Below are 22,055 nucleotides of genomic sequence, written 5' to 3'. Positions count from 1 at the left end.
GTTTCCTTGTACTGACAGACTGTTTTGCTGATAGTGATGATAAAGAATGCTACTGGAATGAGAAATCCCTTATGATAGATGTGCTTATAAATAAGCATAGGGTAGGAGGAAGAACACAACTAAAATTCAGGAGATCTGGATTTTTGTCTTGGCTCTGTTACTAACAACTGTTTTGACCTTGGAAAGTTATCTAGCCTGTTTCAGCCCCACCTGCTTCATATATAAATGACGAGTTTGACAAGGAGACATCTAAAAGTATTTTCCAGTTCTACACTTAAGTAGACTTTAGTAGGTCCCTGTACATTCTCATTCAGTAAATTTAATGAGTGTCTTTTATTAAAAAATATTTCTCTGTATTTGAATACTGTCCTCTCCTAACCTTCCTTGGAAGCAAGACTGGAGGAGCCCAAAGGGCATGGGCCAGAAAGTCAAGTATTTGAAGAAAATGCCAGAAATGTAGAGGAAAATATTTAGCAGTACAAAGAGCCAAAGTCCAGAAGGGCAAGAGAGAATGACACCAGTCCATCCATAATAGCAGTGAGCTCCATCTGGAAACAAATAACCACTATCATTTTATAAGTATCCATCACTCTTGAGTTACACTGCCCCAAAAAAGTCTTGGTGATAATGCCAGTAAGCATTCATAATATAAGGGGCTTTATTGGTTGACAAAACACTTTAAATGCATTATCCCATTTGATTTGTTATAAAATAGTTAAATTACAAAACACCAAAATGTCATCAGTTTTCCAAAAATTGCATTATATTGAAATAACATTTAAATATAGTTAGGGAAAAAAAGGGGGTGTTAACAAGATTTACCCTTTACTGCAACAGTGCAAAATACCTTGTTTTGCAAACCTTGCCACCCTTCAATTTTTTAAATGTGTAAATACTGGGTGCTCTGCTTTTGTGTTATATAAACACATTTTTTTGAAAATCAAGAAAGATGAGTGGTTTCCATTCTTTTTAATTTAAAAAAAATTATTTAGAATTTTCCCCAAGTTACATACTTAAAAAAATAAAACAATTTTTTCACATTGATTTTTTAAAACTTTGCATTCTAAATTTTCTTACTCTTTCCCTCTTCAACCCTCCCTATAAAATCAAGCAATTCAATATAAGTCATACATTTGCAGTTATGCAAAACATCTGCACATTAGTCAGGGTGTGAAAGAAAATAGACAAAATAACTTTAGAAAGAGGAGCTAACAAATACAATTATACTTCAATGTGCATTCAGATACCATCAGTTCTTCCTCTGTTGATGGTTTGCATTTTTTCATATGTCCTGATATCATCCTGCTCATCATTTCTTTCACAATTACTACTGCTAACTGTATTATTCTCCATCCTATTCCCTCCCCTTGATATTTACTCTATCTTCTTTACTGTATCCCTCCTTGAAATTGTATTGCTTTTTCCTGCCCCCTCTCCCAATCTTCCCTCCCTTCCTTCACCTCCCCCCACCCCACCCCTTTCCCTTCTCACTTTCCCTCAGGGCAAAATATATTACTATACCAACTTGAGTGTGTATGCTATTCCCTCTTTGAGCCAATTCTGATGAGAGAAAGGTTCACTCACTCCCCCGGCTCCTTCCCCACATTCCATTCCACTCCATAAATTTTTTCTTATTTCTTTTATGTGAGCTACTTTTCCCCAGTCTACTTCTCCCTTTCCCTTTCTTCCAGTGCATTCCTCTTACCCCTTAACTTTATTTTAAAGATTTCATCGTGGGTCACTTAGGTGACACAGTGGACAAAGCACCAGCCCTGGACCCAGAAGGCCCCAAGACCAAATCTGGCCCCAGACATAAGCGACCCTACCCTGCCTACCCCACAAAAAAACAAGGATAAACAAAAAATAAATGCTTTACAGATATCATCCCTTCATATTCAATTGACACCTGTACCCTCTAAGTTTATTCCTTTCAGCTGCCCTAATACTGAGAAAGTTCTTATGAGTTAGAAGTATTATTTTCCCATGTAGGAATGTAAACAGTTTAACCTTTTAATATTCCTCATGATTTCTTTTTCCTGTTTACCTTTTTATGCTTCTCTAGGGTCTCGTATTTGAAAATCAAATTATCTATTCAGTTCGGGTCTTTTCATCATGAATGACTGAAAGTCCTCTTTTTCACTGAAGTCCCATTTTTCTCCCTGAAAGATTATACACAGTTTTTCTGGGTAGGTGATTCTTGGTTGTAGTCCCTGTTCCTTTGCCCTCCAGAATATCATATTCCATGCTCTTTGGTCCTTTAAGGTATATGTTACTAAATCTTCTGTTATCCTTACTGTAGCTCCACAGTAATTGAATACCTTTTTTTCTAGTTGCTTGCAATATTTTCTCCTTGACCTGGGATCTCTGGAATTTGGCTATAATATTCCTGGAAGTTTTCCTTTTGGGATCTCTTTCAGGAGGTGATCAGTGGATTCTTTCAAATTCTATTTTACCTTCTGCTTCCAGAATATCAGGGCAATTTTCCCTGACAATTTCTTGGAAGATGATGTCTAAGCTCTTATTTTCATCATGTTTTTCAGGTAGTTTGATGATTTTTCAAATTATCTCTCCTTGATCTATTTTCCAGGTCAGCTGTTTTTCCAAGGAGATATTTCATATTACTCTCTATTTTTTTTTATCCATTTGAATTTGCTTTACTGTGTCTTGGTTTCTCATGAAGTCATTAGCTTCCATTTGTTCAATCCTAATTCTTAGGCAATTATTTTCTTCAGAGAGCTTTTGTATCTCCTTTCCCATTTGGCTTTTCAAGCTGTTGACTTTTTTCTCATGACTCTCCTGCATCTCTCTCATTTCTCTTTCCATTCTTTCCTCCACCTCTCTAAATCTTCCTTCTATCTCTTCTACTTTCTCTTCAAAGTCCCTTTTGAGTGCTTCCATGGCATGAGACCAATTCATATTTTTCTTGGAAGCTCTGGATGTTAGAACTTTGACTTTGTTATTATTTTGAGGGTGTATTCTGGTCCACCTTTCCCCCAAAGAAGCTTTCTATCATCCACTGTTTTCTCTGCTTACTCATCTCAACCAGGAAGCTGATGTCTGATTGAAATCTGATTCTCTATGGTCAGAAGCTTGGTGTGCCGGTGCCCCTCCCCCACTGGGCCTCAGCCACTCGAATCAGCCCACTGATACAGAGCATGGGCCCTCCGCCCCAACTCCAACAGAGACTGCAACCGCTTCACCCTGGCCAACTGCAGAACCCGGTCACCGGTCTGCAAGCCAAGCCTCAGAAGAAGCCGCTAGCACCAAAGACTCCAAGGCCCTGGAGGCACAGTCTGTCCTGGGCTGTGTCCACACCACATTCTGAGCTCTTCTCTCAGCACAAACAGCAGGTGATGCCAGTTGTCCAATTATTCCGTCTTTGGCTAGAAAATAGTCTCACTCTGTTCTTTTGTGGGTTGGGCTGCTCTGGGAGTTGTCTTATGGCATTATTTTTGGAAGAGTGTGGACAGGTTGTCAGGAATTTGGGGGAGTCACAGCCTTTCTTCCACCATCTTGGCTCTGCCGGTTTCCATTCTTAAAGAAATTGGCTTTCATTTCAATGAGAGCTCCAGTTCATGCTTCCTCCTCCACGAAGCGTTCCTGAGCCTCTTCAGCAGGAAGGAATTCTTCCTCTTATGTCCCTTAACACTTGATTTGTATTGTTCTTATTTACAGCATTTGTCCCATTCCACATCATATTGTCATTATTTGTGTTATGGGCCTGGGGTACCTCAGTAGTTTTTTGGGGGAAAGCAAGGAACCTTCTCAATTCCAGGATCACCACCCTTCATTCCAGTCTCTCCCATCCCTCCAGGAGATCAGATTAGTTGTGGCTGCTGCCTTTGTGGGATGAGGGGGGCAGAGATGGCTCACCCAACTTCCCCCAGCTACCACCAGTGAAGGATGGTCCTCCCCCACTAAGGGAACTTTCCACAATCAGATGATCACTCCATGGTCCTCTATAAAAGGATTTGCAATGTCACTTGCTCGAGGAGAAAGGTATCTCAGAGAGCCACGCCTCTGTCCCATGCCTACTCCCCATGAGAAGAAGTCCAAGGACTTCTCTCTTGGTTTCCTTTCTCTTATACCTAAATAAAATATTATTTTATTCTAATTGGATTTATGTGCAAGAGGGTGTAATTCTTTAAAGAGGAATTCCTAAGAACCCTCACCCAAACCCCCATCTATTTTCCCCTAAGATCTGTATACATGTCTTGCCTCCCCTTCTACTGTAAACTCCAGGAAGTCAAGGCTACTGTTTCATTCATCTTTGTGTAACCCAAATAGTACCTCGCACATAACAGATGCTCCCTAAATATTTGGTTCTGAACGAAATTTGGATATAACACAGCAATGCTGATAGCCCTTGTTACTTGTTAAAGTGAGAGGTGACCTTGCTAGATTACACTTATGACTTCTTTTCTTTTCTTAATGGCTACTCATTAATAAAGGCCATGTAGGCAGTACAGTTGGTTAATGGTTTTCTTTTCACATAGATGGCAAACACATTTAATAAAAAAGGAATAAAAAGGGCCACCCATCTTCCCTCATTGCTTTTATTTACAGCTTACATACCTGCCCATACATATGTAGGAACTGGAAGGAAAAAAAAGTAATTTAAAAGAGCAAAAAGGAAATATTCCAGAGAGTGTCATTAGACTACAATGGCAAATTCTATCCCTGCCCATGCCCCTTTTGAAACCACATCTTGGGAACTGACTCAAATTTATAAGAATAAGAACAACTGGTAAACAATTAATACATATGAACAGACAGTTTCTTTTTTTGTTTGTTTGTTTTATTTTGTGGAGCAATGAGGGTTAAGTGACTTGCCCAGGGTCACACAGCTAGTAAGTGTCAAGTGTCTGAGGCCGGCTTTGAACTCAGGTCCTCCTGAATCCAAGGCCAGTGCTTTATCCACTGCATCACCTAGCTGCCTGAACAGACAGTTTCAAGGTAAGAAATACAAGATATTTACAGACAGATAAAAATGCTCCAAATTACTAATAATTAGAAAATTTCCAATAAATTAACTCTGAGGTTACTTTACACATATGAGATGGGTAAAAATGATAAATGTTGGAGGGGTTACAGAAAAAGAGGGTCATTAATACACTGTGTGGATGGAGCTGTGAATTGGTCTAGCCATTTTGGAAAACAATTTGGAACCATGTCCCAAAAGTCACTAAACTGTGAATACTTTTTGATCCAGACGTAACACTACCAAGACTATGCTCCAAAGAGATCAAAGAAAGGGGTAAAGAATCAATAAATACAAAAATATCTCATAGCAGCACTCTTTTTGAAGTGGCAAAGAACTGGAAACTAAGAGGGTGCTGAGTAGGGAATGGCTAAATAAATTATGCAATTTAAATTTAATAGATTATTGCCCTCTGAGAAATGATCAAGAAAAACCTGGGAATATTTACGAGAAATAGGAGAGTGAAATGAGCAGGATCAAGAAGAAAATATATAGAATCACAATGTCAAAAAAACAAAACAACCAACTTTGAAAGACTTAAGAAAGAGTTCTTAACACAATTTGCAATCATGCTTCTAAAGTTTCAATGATGAAGTGTTACCCCTTCTTCATAGTGAGGCAATATGTAGAATGAAATGTACATTTTTAAACATGGCCAACAAAGGAATTTGTTTCGTATGACTATGCATATTTCTTAGATGACTTTTGTTTCTTTTTTTAACCGAGGGTAAGAAGTGAGACATGAAATAAATACTAGTTAATTGTAAAATATAAAAGTTTAAAAATCTAGAATGGCTTAAGCACATAGGACTAAAGAAAAACTTCATATAAATTAATGTAAAAAAAATCCTTACAGGGGCAGCTAGGTGACACTGGATAAAGCACCAGCCCTGGATTCAGGAGGACCTGAGTTCAAATCCAGCCTCAGACACTTGACACATACTAGCTGTGTGACCCTGGTCAAGTCACTTAACCCTCATTGCCCCCCAGGGAGAAAAAAAGGATCCTTACAAGATTAATTACTTAGAATAATTAGTGATTTTATCATTATGGGAATTTCAGCATAAATGCCTGTGTGCTTCTTGTGCAACTTTCACACCCCAGTCTAACATTCCGGGGCCTTCCTCTAAATCTCTTGAAAGACAAATGTATACACTGTTGGTGGAACTATGAATTAGTCTAACCACTTTGGAAAGCAATTTGGAATTGTGCTTTTAAAAAACTTGACTAAAATATCTCCACTCTTTGACTAAGTGATCCCATTGCTAGATATATAACCCAAGAAAGTAATTTACAAAATGGGCCAATGGACATAGAAAATATTCATTATAAGACTTCTGTAATAGCAAAGAAACGCCACCTATGAACAAAGTGAGTATCCAGCAAATGGGAATGGCTAAACGAACTGTGGAATATAACTTTAATTGACTCTTACTGTATCATAAGAAACAACAAATATGAAGAATCCAGACCACCTTGGGAAGAAAAGGAATTGATGCAAAACAAAGTAAACAGATTCAGGAAAACAATATAAAATGATTATAATAAATGGAAAGAACAAAAAGTAAAACTCAACAGTCTAAAGGGGAAGATAATTGGTACAGCGGATATGTTGCTGGGCCTGAGTCAGGAAGACTTGAGTTAAAAAATTACCTCAGATACTTTACTATCTGTGTGACCCTGGGCAAGTCATTTAACTCTGTTTACATCAGTTTGCTCATATGAAAAATGAGCTGAGGAAGAAAATGGCAAAACACTCCAGTATCTTTGCTAAGAAAATCACAGATGGGGTCATGATTGAAATGACTGAACAACCACAAAAATAGCCTGAATTACAATGACCAACTTTTACCCAAGAAAAGAGTTGAGGGATAATACCTGTTTGCTTTCTTTATAGAGATGAGGTACCATGTATATAGAATAGTGCATTTACCATCAGGCACAGATCATGTGTTGGTTGGTTTTGCTAAACAGCTGAGCTGCTTTTTCCCTTCTTTCATATTTACATTTATTAACTTTATATTTATTCTGTGTATTTTATATATAATTTATCTTCCCCATTAGAATGTAAACTCACTGGGAACAGGGAGAGTTCCTTTCTTTCTATCTCCAGAGCACATAGTAGGCTCTTAACAAATACTTGTTTATTAATTAATAGACATCTTACTGGATAGTATCACTGGATAGTGAAGGGATATATCCAGAATAAAGATGATATAAAACAAAAGATGACAGTAAAAATGAGATTTTTTTAAAAGAAAAGAAAATCAGGAAAAGAAAAACAAAGCTAAACTCTAGCATAATTATTCTTGTCAAATCAGAGAAGCTGAGCTATCTAGAGGGTTAATGTTTTGATAAATATCATATTGTCAGCAAAAAGTAGAGCATCTCCAAAGAACACAGATGGCGTTACTCAAACCCTGTTAGCCTGAGAGACCCAGGAAAACCATGAAATTTGAAGGACTTAACGTCAATGATCGCATTAAAAAGATTTTTGTTTGTTTCTTTCCCTACCCAAACTGGAAAAAACTGCCATTTTTCTTCCCCAACCCTTACGTTTTCCATTCTATTTTTGCTCTAGACCTATCAGAAAATGCTTCAATATTATTACATTGAAGGAATGTGCAAGGTTGACACCTTAGGAGATTCCTATAAGAAGAACCCGATAATGTTTCGTTGAGCATCAATCACTAGGGAACTGACCAAAACTGGGTTACCCAGAGTTGTGAGTGTGAGCTGGTATTGGGCAGTCACTGGGGTGCTGACTAGGATTGTAAACAGAGTGGGGTATGTAAAAGCATTGCCTCATTTCAAGATCCCTTGATGTAAAGTATTAATTATTTTAAAAGTGGCAAAAGAGGGGCAGCTAGATGGCGCAATAGATAGAGCACGGGCCCTGGAGTCAGGAGTACCTGAGTTCAAAGCCGGCTTCAGACACTTAACACTTACTAGCTGTGTGACCCTGGGCAAGTCACTTAACCGCAATTGCCTCACTTAAAAAAAAAAAGTGGCAAAAGAAACTCCTAAATACAAATATGAGGATTCTTGAGTTTCCAGATCAACAGTACACACTTTCTGTCTTTCTATGTTCTTTCTTTTTATAATGAATGAGAGAAGAGTAAAAAGAAGAAGCTCTATCTCCTGACCTTTGTCACTGGATACCCCAGTGCTGACTGGTTTTATGTTAATTGACAGGTTAATCAGTCAGTGATATAAGCAGAAGTAGAAGTGGTCTGTATTTTTATGTGCCTTCCTGACCCCTATCTGATTTGAGGTCATCAGAAGAAAATTCCTCTGTAAATTCCTGGTCAATAAAGCCCACAGGTCTCCCAAAAGTATGTATGCCTGCCTATTTTCTCTCTCTCTCTCATAACTCCTGGGATTCACTCCTACCCCTCCTTAGGTACTGGAATTATGATGTCACCAATATAAGGAACTCTCAAATGAAATTTCCTCTACTGATGAAGGACAGACAGTACCTTTTCTACAATGTGTAGTCTTGGATATGGCCTATAGCACTGAGATGGGTCAGCTAGGTAGTACAGTGAATTGAGCGCCAGGCCTGAAGAAAAGAAAACTGATCTTTTTGAGTTCAAGTCAAGCCTCAGATACTCACTACCAGTGTGATCCTGACCCAGTCACTTAACCTTCTTTGCCTTAGTTTCCTCTTCTGTAAAATGAGCTGAAGCAGGAAATGGCAAAAACCACTTCAGTATCTTTGCCAAGAAAACCCTACATGGGGTCACCAAGAGTCAGACATTTCTTTTTTTTTTTTTTTTTAATGAGGCAATTGGGGTTAAGTGACTTGCCCAGAGTCACACAGCTAGTATGTGTAAAGTGTCTGAGGCCGGATTTGAACTCAGTTCCTCCTGAATCCAGGGCCGGTGCTCTATCCACTGCACCACCTAGCTGCCCCAAGTCAGACATTTCTGAAACAACTAAACAAACGCTGAGAGATTAAGTGATTTGCTCAGGGTCACACAGCCAGGATGTATCAGAGGTAGAACTTGAAACAGGGTCTTCCTGGCTCTAAAACCAGTTCTTTGTTCAGTAAACCTTGCTGCTTCTCTGCTCCATGTAATGTTTGGTATTTCTAATGTTTCTTGTTAATTATTTAGAAATATTTAGAAATTAAAAATTGAGAAATCATTGTGAGTAGGGATCAGTTAATTTTTTGTACTTGTATATACAATGCAGTGTTTAGCATAGTAGGCACTTAATAAATACTTGATTATTTGATTTATAATCTTGGTTTGAACCAGTTACTCAAAGAATCATAGACCTAGGGCTAAAGGTTAACTATATGTCATAATCTTGCCATTACATTCTTCATCCATTTTGTTTTTCCTGTGTGGATTAACAGGCTGATCTCTTTCGAATGAATGTTCACAAATCACATAGAGCTCAAACGGGAGTCACAAGTCATCATTCCCTCATTTTATATATGAAGAGACTGAGGCCCATGGAAGTTAAGTGAGTTGCCCAAAGTCACACAGGTATAATAATGACCATCAGAGATAGAATGTGATTCCAGGTCATTTGCCAGTGCTCTTTCTACCAAGTGGAGCAGTGGATAGAGCGCTGGGCCTGTCATCAGGAAGACTCTAGTTCAAATCCAGCCTCAGGCACATACTAGCTGTGTGACCATGGGAAAATCATTTAACTCAGTTGCTTCAGTTTCCCCATCTGTAAAACAAATTGGAGAAGGAAATGGCAAACCACTCCAGTAACTTTGCCAAGAAAACCCCATAAATGGACTCACAGAATCAGACATGATCAAACAACTAAACAATTTCCAAGTATACCACACTTCCTCCTTATTGATTCTTTTTGGTCACATCATGCAAAGCTGAGTAGTGATGATGACTATCTGTTCCTTAGAAAATGTCTAATGCTATCTTTAATAAAAGTTCAAGTCTGATTTTTTGTTTGTTTGTTTTAGAAAGACATTCACCTAACACTTCAATCTTAGGTAAATAGAATTTGAGAGCTGGTAAGGACCTTCTCCTTGACTTCGATCAGGTTTTGATGCCAAAGAAAACACTTAGTATTACAGAAACACAAACTTTGTAAATCTAGCCCGGGACCCCTACTTAAAGTAACATCAGTTGCTGGTGATAAAAAAGTAGATCAGATTTCTACTCTGGATTCCTAGTCTCCTATGTCCTTCTTCCCTTTGTTTCTTCTCATCTCCTCTTTCTCAACTATTATGCAGATTTGAGAATTCACAAAGTACGAGGACTTCTAAAACCTCTCTCTCTTTTGGTTGCTAAGGACCTCCTAAACATGAAATGGAATGCTGTCTATATTGTGATGATTTACTGCCATTGGTAACTTCCCTGTGCTACTGTGACATTATCCTCAGGGACAAGAGGCCGACTGGCTTAACACTGAGGGATGGCTTCAGTCTGCTCATACTCCCTTTTTTCTATCAGTTTTTAGAAATCATCAACATAAATGACTTTGCAGCAGTCAGGGTCACGTAGTGGACAGAGGGCCCGAGGACTACATTCAGGAAGATCTTGCGTCAAGCTCTGCTTTTGACATAAACTGGCTGTGTGACCATCAGCAAGTCTCTTGATACCTCAGTGCTCTGGAGCACTCCCTACAAATATAAATGGCAGAGGGACTGTAGGTTGTTGTTGTTGTTCAGTTGTTTCAGTTGTGTCTGACTTTGTGACCCCATTTGGGGTTTTTTTTGGCAAAGAAAGATACTGGAGTGTTTGGCCATTTTTGGTCACACAGTTAATAAGTGTCACAGGCTGGATCTGAACTCAGGTCTTCCCGAATCCAAGCCTGGCACCCTATCCAAGCTGTCTGAAGGAAATTACATGATGAAATCATGGGCACAAACTCCAAAACAGTCTTTATAGGAAAAAAGAAATTTAAGATCATAGATTTGGAGATTTAAAATTTCATCTAATCCAACTTATGCATTTTTATTTTGAAGAAACTGAGGCACAGAGAGGTTAAAGAAACCTGCCCAAGGTCACAAAGGTAGTAAATGGTGGAACCAGGATTTGACCACAGGAACTGAGTCCAAAGAAAGAACTCTCTCTATTACACTATACTCTACTACCAATGGTCATTCAATCCTAAATAATTTCTTTCTGTACAATTCAGCCACAGCTGAACAGACTGTACCCAGACCCTGACCCCAACTTTGTAATGTCATTGGTCCTCTTCGAAAAGGAAAGGCAAACAACAACAAAACAACATTTTTATCTCTACAAATTCTCTTTTAATCTTTTTTAACTCGAATGTATCTATATACAGAGCTAGAATTACTGTTTGTATGGTACCACAGAGGGTTTCTGATTTTTTTCATTGAACGTTAATTAGCAGCCTTTTCTCTATCTCGACACAGTCCATATATTGTATTTTTAAATAGCTATTTAATATTCCATTGTGTTGGCTTGTTTAGTCATTTCATGATCTCATATCACAATCACTGGGCATTTGGGTGGTTTCCAATGTTTCCCCATGACAAATAGTGCTGCTATGAACATTTTTGCACAAATGTTATATTTATTTTTCTTTGTAGTTACTTCCTTTGGCTACATTCCCAAAAGTTGAATTATTGGGCCAAAGGTTATGAATAGTTTATATTTCAGGTTACATACTATCGTAGTGCTGTCTAGAAAGACTATACTTACCCTGCCACCTGCAAATGAACAAGTTTCTCTGCCTCTCTATCTCTTCCAACCATCTTGGATATATTACTTTTTGGCTAGCTTATTATTAGTTACAATAATAGCTAGCATTTATACAGCACTTTAAAGTTTGCAAAGCACTTTACATAGTTATCTTACTTGATCCTTACAACAACCCTAGGAGGTAAGTGCCATTATTAGTCCCATTTTACAGATGAGTAAAATGAGGTTTAGTGTGGTTAAGTGACTTGCCCAGGGTAACAGAGTTAGTAAGTGTCTGAGTCAGGATTTGAACTCAGGTCTTCTGGAATCCAAGTCCAGGATGCGTATCCATTGTGTCACCTAGCTGTGGCATGGAAAAGAAATTTCCATTAAAAAAAAGTATGACTATTGTGCTGTAAGAAATGATGAGCAGGAGGAGTTCAGAGAAACCTGGAGGGTCTTACGTGAGCTGATGATGAGTGAGATGAGCAGAACCAGAAGAACATTGTACACAGTATCATCAACACTGAGTGTTGACCTACTGTGATGGACTATATTCTTCTCACCAATGCAATGGTACAGAAGAGTTCCAGGGAACTCATGATAGAAGAGGATCTCCAAATCCAAGAAAAAAAAAAAAGAACTGTGGAGTATAGATGCTGATTGAACCATACTATTTCTTTTGTTTTGGGTGCTGTTGTTTTTTTTTTTCTATTTTGAGGTTTTGCATTACTGCCCTGATTTTTTCTCTTATAACAGGATTAATGCAGAAATAGGATTAATGTTATTATGGATATATATATATGTGTGTGTGTATATATATATATATATATGTGTATATGTATATAGATATATAGATATAACCTATATCAGATTACCTGCTGTCTAGGGGAGGGGGGAGGGAGGGAGAAAAAGCTGAAATTGTAAAGTTTGTATAAACAAAAGTTGAGAACTATCTTTACATGTAACGGAAAAAATAAAATACCTTATATGTTAAAAAAAAAAGTATGAACTTTCCACCAAAATCCCATTTTTGATGCTCCAGCTTGAAGTGAAGGTGACCCTGAATTCTTGAAAGTTGTACCAGAAAATCACAAACTGGCAAAATTCTGAGTCTGGGACAAGTTATAGGCTGCCTCTGTTGTCCAAGGACCAGCCTAGCTGACTGGTAATACAGCTAGGTAGATTTGGAACTGGTTTGAAAGGAAACTTTAATTGCACCACGTCAATTTGAAAGGAAAACCCCAGTAGCATCCCCCAGGGAGATAAATGCTTGGCCCCGTGCAGTTTAAAAATTTGATCAGTGACTTGGATAAAGGCATGGATAGCATTCTCATCCAATTTTCAAATAACACTGAGCTGGAAAATATACCTAACACAAGGCTGACAAAGGCAAGATCCAAAATGATCTTGACAGGCCAGAGTGTTGGCCTAAAGCTAGTTATGATGAAATTCAATACAAATAAATGTAAGTTCTTGCACTTGGGTTTTTAAAAAATGATCTACTTCACAAGTACAGGATAGGAAAGTAATGATTTATCTGATGAAAAAAAATGGGGGGGGGGGTAAATGGGCAGTAAGCTCAAAGAGTTAGTTAGCATTAGGATATGCAAGCTTAAGAAGCTTTGATTGGCACAGCTAGGTGGTGCAGTGGATAGAGCACTGGCCCTGGAATCAGGAGTATCTGAATTCAAATCCGGCCTCAGACACTTAACACTTACTAGCTGTGTGACCCTGGGCAAGTCACTTAACCCCAATTGCCTCACTAAAAAAAAAAAAAAAAAAAAGCTTTGATCGTTGGTTGCATTAACAAGTATAACTTCCAGGAATAAGCAAGCAAGGAAGTATTTATTTGCCAGGCATCGTGCTAAATGCTTTTCAAATATTACCTCATTTGATCCTCACAACAGATCTGGGAGGTAGGTGGACTATCATCCCATTTTACAGTTGAGAAAACTAAAGCAGATTAAGGATAAGTGAATTGCCCAGAATCAAGTGTTTGAAGTCAGATTGGTAGTCAGGTGTACGTGGCCCAGCACTGTCTGCACTGTACCACCTAGCTGCTTCAGGGATCTTTCTGCATTCCGCCCCAGTCAGACCACATCTGGAGTACTTTGTTCAGTTCTGGGCAACACAATTTCATAAAGATATTGATAAGCTGAAGAAGATAAGGAAGGGCAACCAGAATAGTAAAAGAACTTAAATTTATGTTCTATGAGGATAGGTTGAAGAGGAAGAGTAGATCCATGGGAGAAGCAATAGCTGGGTTCATCTGAACATGGGTTGTCGTGGAGGAGGGATTAATTCTGTTTGGTCAGAGATGGCTAAACCAAGAGCAAGAGATTTCTTTGGTTGGTCAAAGAGTGCAGAACTACAAAATTGTTAAGAGCCAAAATTAGGCTTAATGTCAGGAAAAACTTCTTAATTATTAGAAATATTCAGGGGACAGCTAGGTGGCGCAATGGATAAAGCACCAGCCCTGGATTCAGGAGTTCCTGAGTTCAAATCCAGCCTCAGACACTTGACACTTACTAGCTGTGTGACCCTGGGCAAGTCACTTAACCCCCCATTGCCCCACAAAAAAAAAAAAAAAGAGCTGCTCTAAATATTTTGGGGCAGCTATGTGGCACAGTGGATAGAGCATCAGCCCTGGAATCAGGAGGACCTGAGTTCAAATGTGACCTCAGACACTTAACACTTACTAGCTGTGTGACCCTAGGCAAGTCACTTAACCCCAATTACCTCACCAAAAAGTAAAAAATAATAAAAATAAATAAAATTTAAAAAAAAAGAAGTATTCAAAAGTGGAAAGGGTTACTTTGGAGGGTGCTCCATTCCCATTCAATAAACATCACTGAGCAGATCAGATGACCACTTTTCAGCTGTGGTATCGTACAGATTTCTTTCAGGTATGGCTTGGGTGGGATGGTTTCTGATTTCCCGTCCCACTCTAAAATTCTATAATTCTGATCTGGAAATGTTATAATCTCCATGGAATTTAACTTGTAGGTGACCTGAAGAACAATGGAGAGAACTATAATTTGCACAAATATTTCAGACTGCATCATATTTTCAGTGACAACCTATGCTCAACAAGTACTGCAAGAGATACCATTGAGGAAATGTATGATCCGAGAAGGAAATGGGCCAGTCATATGGAGAGAGGACAGGATTCTAATAAGATAACTAAAGGATTCACACACTGATAAAATTATGAATTTGTTGAAGTCAGATTAAAACCAGAGTGATAAGAAATATTCATAAAAGATGTTCTAATCTTTGTGATAATCATGAAGACCAAATGATAAAAATCTTCAAGCACTATACGTACATATATATATATATATATATATATATATATATGTATATATATATGCTCGTACTATTATTTCTAAACTAAAAACACAATAGCAAATAGTTATTAGATGGTAAATTTTCCAGTTATGTCATACTGTTATATTGCTACATCACTGAAATTGCAATCCATTAAAAGCCCCAAATCTTTTTTTTTCCAGATAAATCACTTGTTCTTCATATTGTACTTATGAAATGGATCATTTTGAAAACCTGAGCATAGGGCTCAACATTTATCCATATTGAATTTCACTGGCTTCATTTTCTCCACAGTGCCTAGTGAAGTGTTCACACAGCAGATGTTTAATAAATGAGTACTGAATAGATGTTTAACAAGTAGTCAAATTTGTGGAAATACTCATTAATTACTTTTTACTGAATACCTGTAACACATTAGGCACTAAATTAGCATACAAATAAAATGTGCTTTGGGATAAAGTTGGGAGATTCAGGCAGCTCTACCACATTTAATGATACTAATGACAATACAAAAATGATAAATAAAACACAAATGAGTTTGGGGGAAAGAGATGGGAACAAGCATTTATTAAGCACTTACTATGTGTCAGGCCCTATCCTAAGGGCTACAGTTAGGACACAAAAAAAAGAAGGTCTCAAGGAGTTTATAATCTAATGGGGGAGATACTATGCAAATAAATATACACAATACATAGAAAGCAAGCTATATGCAGGATATATAGGAAATAATTAAAAGAAAGAAGGCATTGGGATTAAGAGGAGTGGAGGAAGGCTTCTTGTAGAAAACATAATTTTCACTGGGGCTTAAAGGAAGTCAGGGAGGTCAGTAGTAGTTGGAACAGGGGAAGGAGAGCGTTCCTGACATGGGAAACAAGAGAGGTGGAATAAATAGGCAGGAAACCAGTGTACTGAAGAGTATGTGTTAGGAAGTAAGGCGGGAGAAGACAAGAAAGGCAGAAAGGTGCTAGCTTATGAAGAGCTTTGAATGCCAAACAACACATTTTGTATTTGTTCCAGAAGGCAATAGGAAGATAGGGAGCTTCTGGAATTTATTGACTGGGGGACAGGGTGTGTGTGTGTGTGTGTGTGTGTGTGTGTGTGTGAGAGAGAGAGAGAGAGAGAGAGAGAGAGAAAGAAAGAGAAAGAAGGGAGAGGGAGAGAGAAAGTAAGAGAGAAATGACTGGACCTGCATTTTCGGAAAATTACTTTGGTGGCTGAATGGAGGATAGATTGGAGTGGGGCAAGACTTGAGGCAGGCCAACCTACCAGCAAGCAACTGCAAAAATCAAGGTGTCCTTAACTGAGCATCCATGAATCTTTTGAGGTCCATGGAAAGATTTTCTTTAGGAGGTCAGTGAACTTGTATAGGAAAATTTTCACCAACCTTTAATTGAAATTGAGCATTTCCTTCTATTATGAAACTTAAAAAAAACATTGTTCTGAGAATTGTTCCAAAGGCTTTACCACATTGCTGAAGGGGTCTGTTCCACAGAAAAGGTTGGTCTTTATGTGGGAGGCGATGGAGACCTTTGGCTGTCCATTTGTTACCCATCACTCTTACCACATGGCTGTTGCAGCTCCTTTTCTGAGCCTACATTTCCTTAAAAATAACCCTGATACGGGGCAGCTAGGTGGCACAGTGGATAGAGCACTGGCCCTGGAGTCAGGAGTACCTGAGTTCAAATCCGGTCTCAGACACAACACTTACTAGCTGTGTGACCCTGGGCAAGTCACTTAACCCCAATTGCCTCACCAAAAAAAAAAAAAAAAAAAAAACCCCAAAACCCTGATACTACTTCTCAAGCATACAGGAATCTCTCCCCCAGCACCTAGCATTGTACTCTATTACAGAGGTGTCAAACCAGATTAAAATGTCACCAAGAAATGTTTTAACAAAATAAATTAAAATATAATACAACATAGATTATGTTGATTTGTGCTTTTCTAAGTCAATATGTTGACTGAGAGAATCTGTTTCTATTTGAGTCTGACGCCTCTGCTCTATCACATAGTAGGTACTTTGTAAATATTTTAAATATAGGATTGTGTATGATGGCAGCATTATCACCAAGAAGATGGGGCACAGATGCAGATAACCATAATGGATGATATTACATGATGAGTGTATTAGGGAGTTGGTAAAGTAAGTGTTATTTCGAGGGCTGCAGAGGAAGATCATTCATTACCAACTTGGGAGATAAAGGGATAAGGTGGTGGTCAGTACTTACTTCACAGCAGGTGAGTTAGACTTTATTAGATAATCCTGGAAAGCTAAGGGTGAAAGGTCACGATGCCAAAGGCCATGAATACAAGGCAGAGTTGTGAACCCTACAGATAAGCAATTCTCAAAGTATGGTTCAAGGACCCCAGGGGTCCCTGAGACCCTTTCAGGGGACCCAAAAGGTCAAAACTTTTCATAATACTAGTAACATTCCTATTTGCCAACTAATATACTCCTCCCTTTTCTAACTACCATTATCTGTGTGAGGCTGGATTTTCTTTATATAATTTAACCAAAACAACACATGGAAAAAGATTGAATGCAGAATCATATGAGTATCCAGCTGTCTTCTATTAAGGTTTATAAAAATATGTAAAACAATGCCACATTTCCCATTAAATTTTTTCTTGGTCTTGGAAAATATATTTATTTTTCATTAAAATAATATTTACATTACTATGTAATGAGCTCGTTATTATTTTTAAATGAATTAATAAATATTTTTAAATGTATCAGTTTTCATTTCTAATATGGTATATGTCATATTAACAATAATTAAGAGTGCAAGGAGGTCCTTAATAATATGTAAGAGTGTAGAGGCGTCAGGAATCCAAAAGTTTGAGTACTGCTGCTATAAACCATCAAAAGTCAGTTAACAGGGGCGGCTAGGTGGCGCAGTGGATAGAGCACCGGCCCTGGAGTCAGGAGTACCTGAGTTCAAATCTGGCCTCAGACACTTAACAATTACTAGCTGTGTGATCCTAGGCAAGTCACTTAACCCCAATTGCCTTACTAAAAAAAGAAAAAAAAAGTCAGTTAACATTTTTTAGCAAAAGCCTCACACCACTAGATATTTGCATAGGATTTAGACAAAGATTTAGAGCTGAAAGGGACATGAGAGGTCACCAAATCCAACCCCCTCATTTTACAGAGGCTAGAGCGATGGAGTGACTTGATCAGGAGTCACACATCTAGCATCTGAGGCAGGATTCTAACTTAGGTCTTCCTGACTTCATGTCTGGCACTCTTATCTATATGTCAGTTAGCTGGAATTAAGGAATGACTTTAGCATGCTATTAAAATAATCCAGGTAGGGGGTGGCTAGGTGGTGCAGTGGATAAAGCACCGGCCCTGGATTCAGGAGGACCTGAGTTCAAATCCGGACTCAGACACTTGATACTTACTAGCTGTGTGACCCTGGGCAAGTCACTTAACCCCCATTGCCCTGCAAAACAAACAAACAAACAAACAAATAATCCAGGTAAATTATAATGGGGGGAGGGGGAGAAAAGGGAGAAGTGACAAACAAGTATAGCAGCAATGGAAGAAGAGGAAAAGAGACATGAAAAATGTTACAAAGGCAGAATCACCAGGATTTGGTGATTGATTAGCTACCAGAAGTGAAGGGAGATGAAGTCAAAGATACGGCAAAGATTATGAATGTGAAAGAAGGTCTCTGGGACCAAACTAGTGAGATAAGAAGTAGGAGCAAAATTTGGGAGTGGAGATTAGATTGTGAATTCCTTGAGGGCAGGGACTGTCTTTTGCCTCTTTTTGTATCCCAGGCACTTAGCACAGTATCTGACACATAGTAGGCACTTAACAAATTTTTATTGTTTGACTGACTGATTGATTAGCACAGTTTCACATGTGCCATGAGTTTGAGGTGCTGGGGGAGCATCTGAATAAGAGATGAATTCGCAGAGAACCTACTATCATAATTGCTAGAAATACCAATTCCACTACTAAAATTTTAGTTGGGTAGCTCTCAGATCTTCTTGTGTGAATTCCATTGATCACTGAAGGTACATCTCCCAAGCAATCACTGTTAAAGAATTCAAACATAAGGCTTTCCCACTCTCTATAATAACTACCACCCACTAAACAAAAGTCATACAAATTAATCCTACTATGATCTTCTGTCTGTCCCCTCCGCACCCCTCAACACACACATTGGCACTTTGTTGCATGGGGAAGATGTGTAATGAATGCCAAGGCTCTTAAATAGGAAACACCATAATGCTAGCCCACAAGAACGCTAACTTCGAATTCAACAGCAGGCGCTGGAAATTGAAAAAACCTTTATCATACTTGCTGCTTAGCAAATTACTCCAATTTAGCAGCAAGCTTGCTAATAGGGTGCTGAGTTTCCTAACTTTTCCTCTTCCAACTAGCATCACCAGGGTTCTTTGGTGAAGTGTGGTTGGTCTACCTTTTGCTGAGTAATATTAAGTACAGATCTCCGCTCTTTTCATTATTCATTTCTTGACTTGCTTTTAGCAAAGCTGACTAATATGATACTTGCATGAATAATTTTGTAGGAGCCCTCTTGCTTTCAGATACTAAGTCATGGGGATTTTACATGACGACACCAACTTCACCACATAGCTTTGATGCCCATGATATTTCAGACACAAAAGGTTCCAAACTCACCTAGAACGGCAGTCGTAGGGGGTCTCACCAAGTTACTCTTTTCTTGATAAGCCAAAGAGCATATGGCGGGTTACACGACTTACTCTGGCTCCATAACATAGGACTGGATAACCAGGACAGGCAGCCCTCCTAGTTGAAAATAAAGGAATTTCTTTAGCTTCCCTATTTTCAGCCATCTACCCAATTCAAAGCTACTACCATACAACCCCCCCACCTCCCAACAGATGGGATGATAATTTTCCAGTATTATTTATTTTATTTTATTTCTTAATAATAATAAACATTTTTATTTAAAATCTTGAGTTCCAAATTCTATCCTTCCCTCCCCGCCAACCCTTCCTGTGGTGGTAAACAATCAGATATAGGTTTATTATGACAAATTTAATAATCTAGATACAAGTGAGATGGTTAATGAGTATTTAAATCACCTGGATTTGATGGAGCTGCCATATTATCCAAATGGATTTTACGTGATCCTGGATTAGTAGGAGCAAAATGCCCTTTGACTAAAACTTCAAACTGAACCCAGATAGCCCCTATTTACTAACTTCTTTCCCCAAGAGAGTAAACAAATCAAAATACCCTTTTGGGGCAGCTAGGTGGCGCAGTGGATAAAGCACTGGCCCTGGAGTCAGGAGTACTTGAGTTCAAAGCCAGCCTCAGACACTTGACACTTACTAGCTGTGTGACCCTGGGCAAGTCACTTAACCCCAATTGCCTCACTAAAAAAAAAAATGCCCTTTTGACTAAACTGACTAAACTGATAAGTCCCCATTCACTATCGTCTTTCCCCAAGAGAGTAAAAAATAGATCTTATTGTTCTCTTTATCAACTATCTACATATCTTTGTCTTTGATAACACCCTTCCGGTTCCCACATAATCTAATAGCATCTGCTTTAAATTGAACTGTTAAACTGATTAGTATTGTTTAACTGATTTACATTTATAGTATTTGCTTTAAGGTTGATTTGTAGCATGCTAATAAAAGAGATGTTACCCAGTAACCAGTGAAAGGAAAAAAAAAAGGTTTAAATACTGTCACAAAAAGGGAAATCTTTGAGAACTTTTCCTTTGAAAGGTTCTCTGCATGCCATGCTTGCTTGTTATTGGGATGAAATAAATCTGTGCTTAGTTTTCCTACCAATTCTCTAATCTGGTTTTCAGTATGGTGCTTACTTCCTGTCGGAGAGGACCAGATGGCCTTCTCTGATCTGTCTATATGAGTTTCTTGTTTTGTTTATTTTGTAGGAGGATAGATACAAAAACTATATTTAATTTTTGACAGGTTAGAGTATTATTTTTTAATTCACTTTTGGTTTAGCTTGATGATATGTTCTCTTCTCTTTTATTTAACTCTTTTAATTTTAAATTCTAATCATGGTTTCAAACTTTTCCCAATCTATTTTTTAATTGAAATTAGATAAAACAAATGTTTGGAGAAAGTCCAAAATAGTCAATGTGCTTTAATATAACAAAGCTTCACTCAGTTATACACATTTATGCTTCCAAAAGCATTTCAGGGTCTGCACTTACAGATGATTGAGGTACAAAAGAGAAGATCAACCCTTTCCCCTTTGGTTGCTTTTAAATCAACATCTGAATAATACTTACTCCATCAAATCTAGAATCTTCTATCTAACTTTCAAGGCCCTCCAAAATCTGATACTATTCAGACTCCTCCCACCCCACCTCCACTTTCTGATATCTCCCCTACCTACTGGACAGGCTGGCCTTCCAGCTGTCCCCAAGAACCTGTCAGCCAGGGTCATTTCCTCCTTTGTTATCTTCACTAAAGTTCTTCCCCTCACCAGGAACGCCTTTTTTCATCCATTGATCCAAATCCTATCTATCTTTTAAGACCTGGTTAAATCTTACTTCCTCCACAAAGTGTCAGTTGACCATTGTACCAACTTGCATCTTACGACCGAGATGATAGCATCTGAAGGAAGAACAACTGCTAATTGTGCCCTGGGTTTAAGTAAGGAGATGTCTTACAGAAGAGAGAGGACCTCCTTGCACTCTTAATTATTGTTAATATGATGTATACCATATTAGAAATGAAAATGGATACATTTAAAAATATTTATTAATTCATTTAAAAATAATGCCAAGTTCCATACATGAATGACAAACATCTGATCTCTTTGTAGCCTTTGTAAGTGAAGAATGAAGGCACTGGTTTGGAGGGATAAACCCAAATCACTGGCCATGAGATCAGTGATGACTACATGACTAGAGCTAGAAGTTGCTTAACATTAGTACATAATTATCTGTAGTCTTGAAGTGTCACTTAGGTGTTAATCAAGTCTCTCCCACTAGACTATAAGCTCCTTAATGAGAGACATCAGGAAAGAGTGGAATAGTGAGCTGGCAGTGGAGCCAAGGTACTGGGCCTGGAGTCAAGAAGACTCATCATGCCCAGGTCATATCTGGCCTCAGATTCTATCTAGC

At 38.3% G+C, this 22,055-nt stretch overlaps 1 protein-coding gene across 1 annotated transcript in view; it reads right to left on the bottom strand.

The window, feature by feature from the left end:
• Positions 1 to 22,055, bottom strand: part of KIAA1958 (KIAA1958 ortholog) — a 208,567-nt gene that overhangs the window by 102,910 nt on the left and 83,602 nt on the right. Inside the window, exon 2 of the mRNA XM_043978537.1 lies at positions 19,604 to 19,732. The gene's annotated coding sequence lies outside the window, so the exon portion shown is untranslated. The remainder of the gene's footprint in view (positions 1 to 19,603; positions 19,733 to 22,055) is intronic.

The sequence above is a fragment of the Dromiciops gliroides genome, chromosome 1 (genome assembly GCF_019393635.1).
Source record: "Dromiciops gliroides isolate mDroGli1 chromosome 1, mDroGli1.pri, whole genome shotgun sequence".
NCBI classification, from domain to species: Eukaryota; Metazoa; Chordata; class Mammalia; order Microbiotheria; family Microbiotheriidae; genus Dromiciops; species Dromiciops gliroides.
This window is presented reverse-complemented; position numbering and strand designations above follow the sequence as displayed.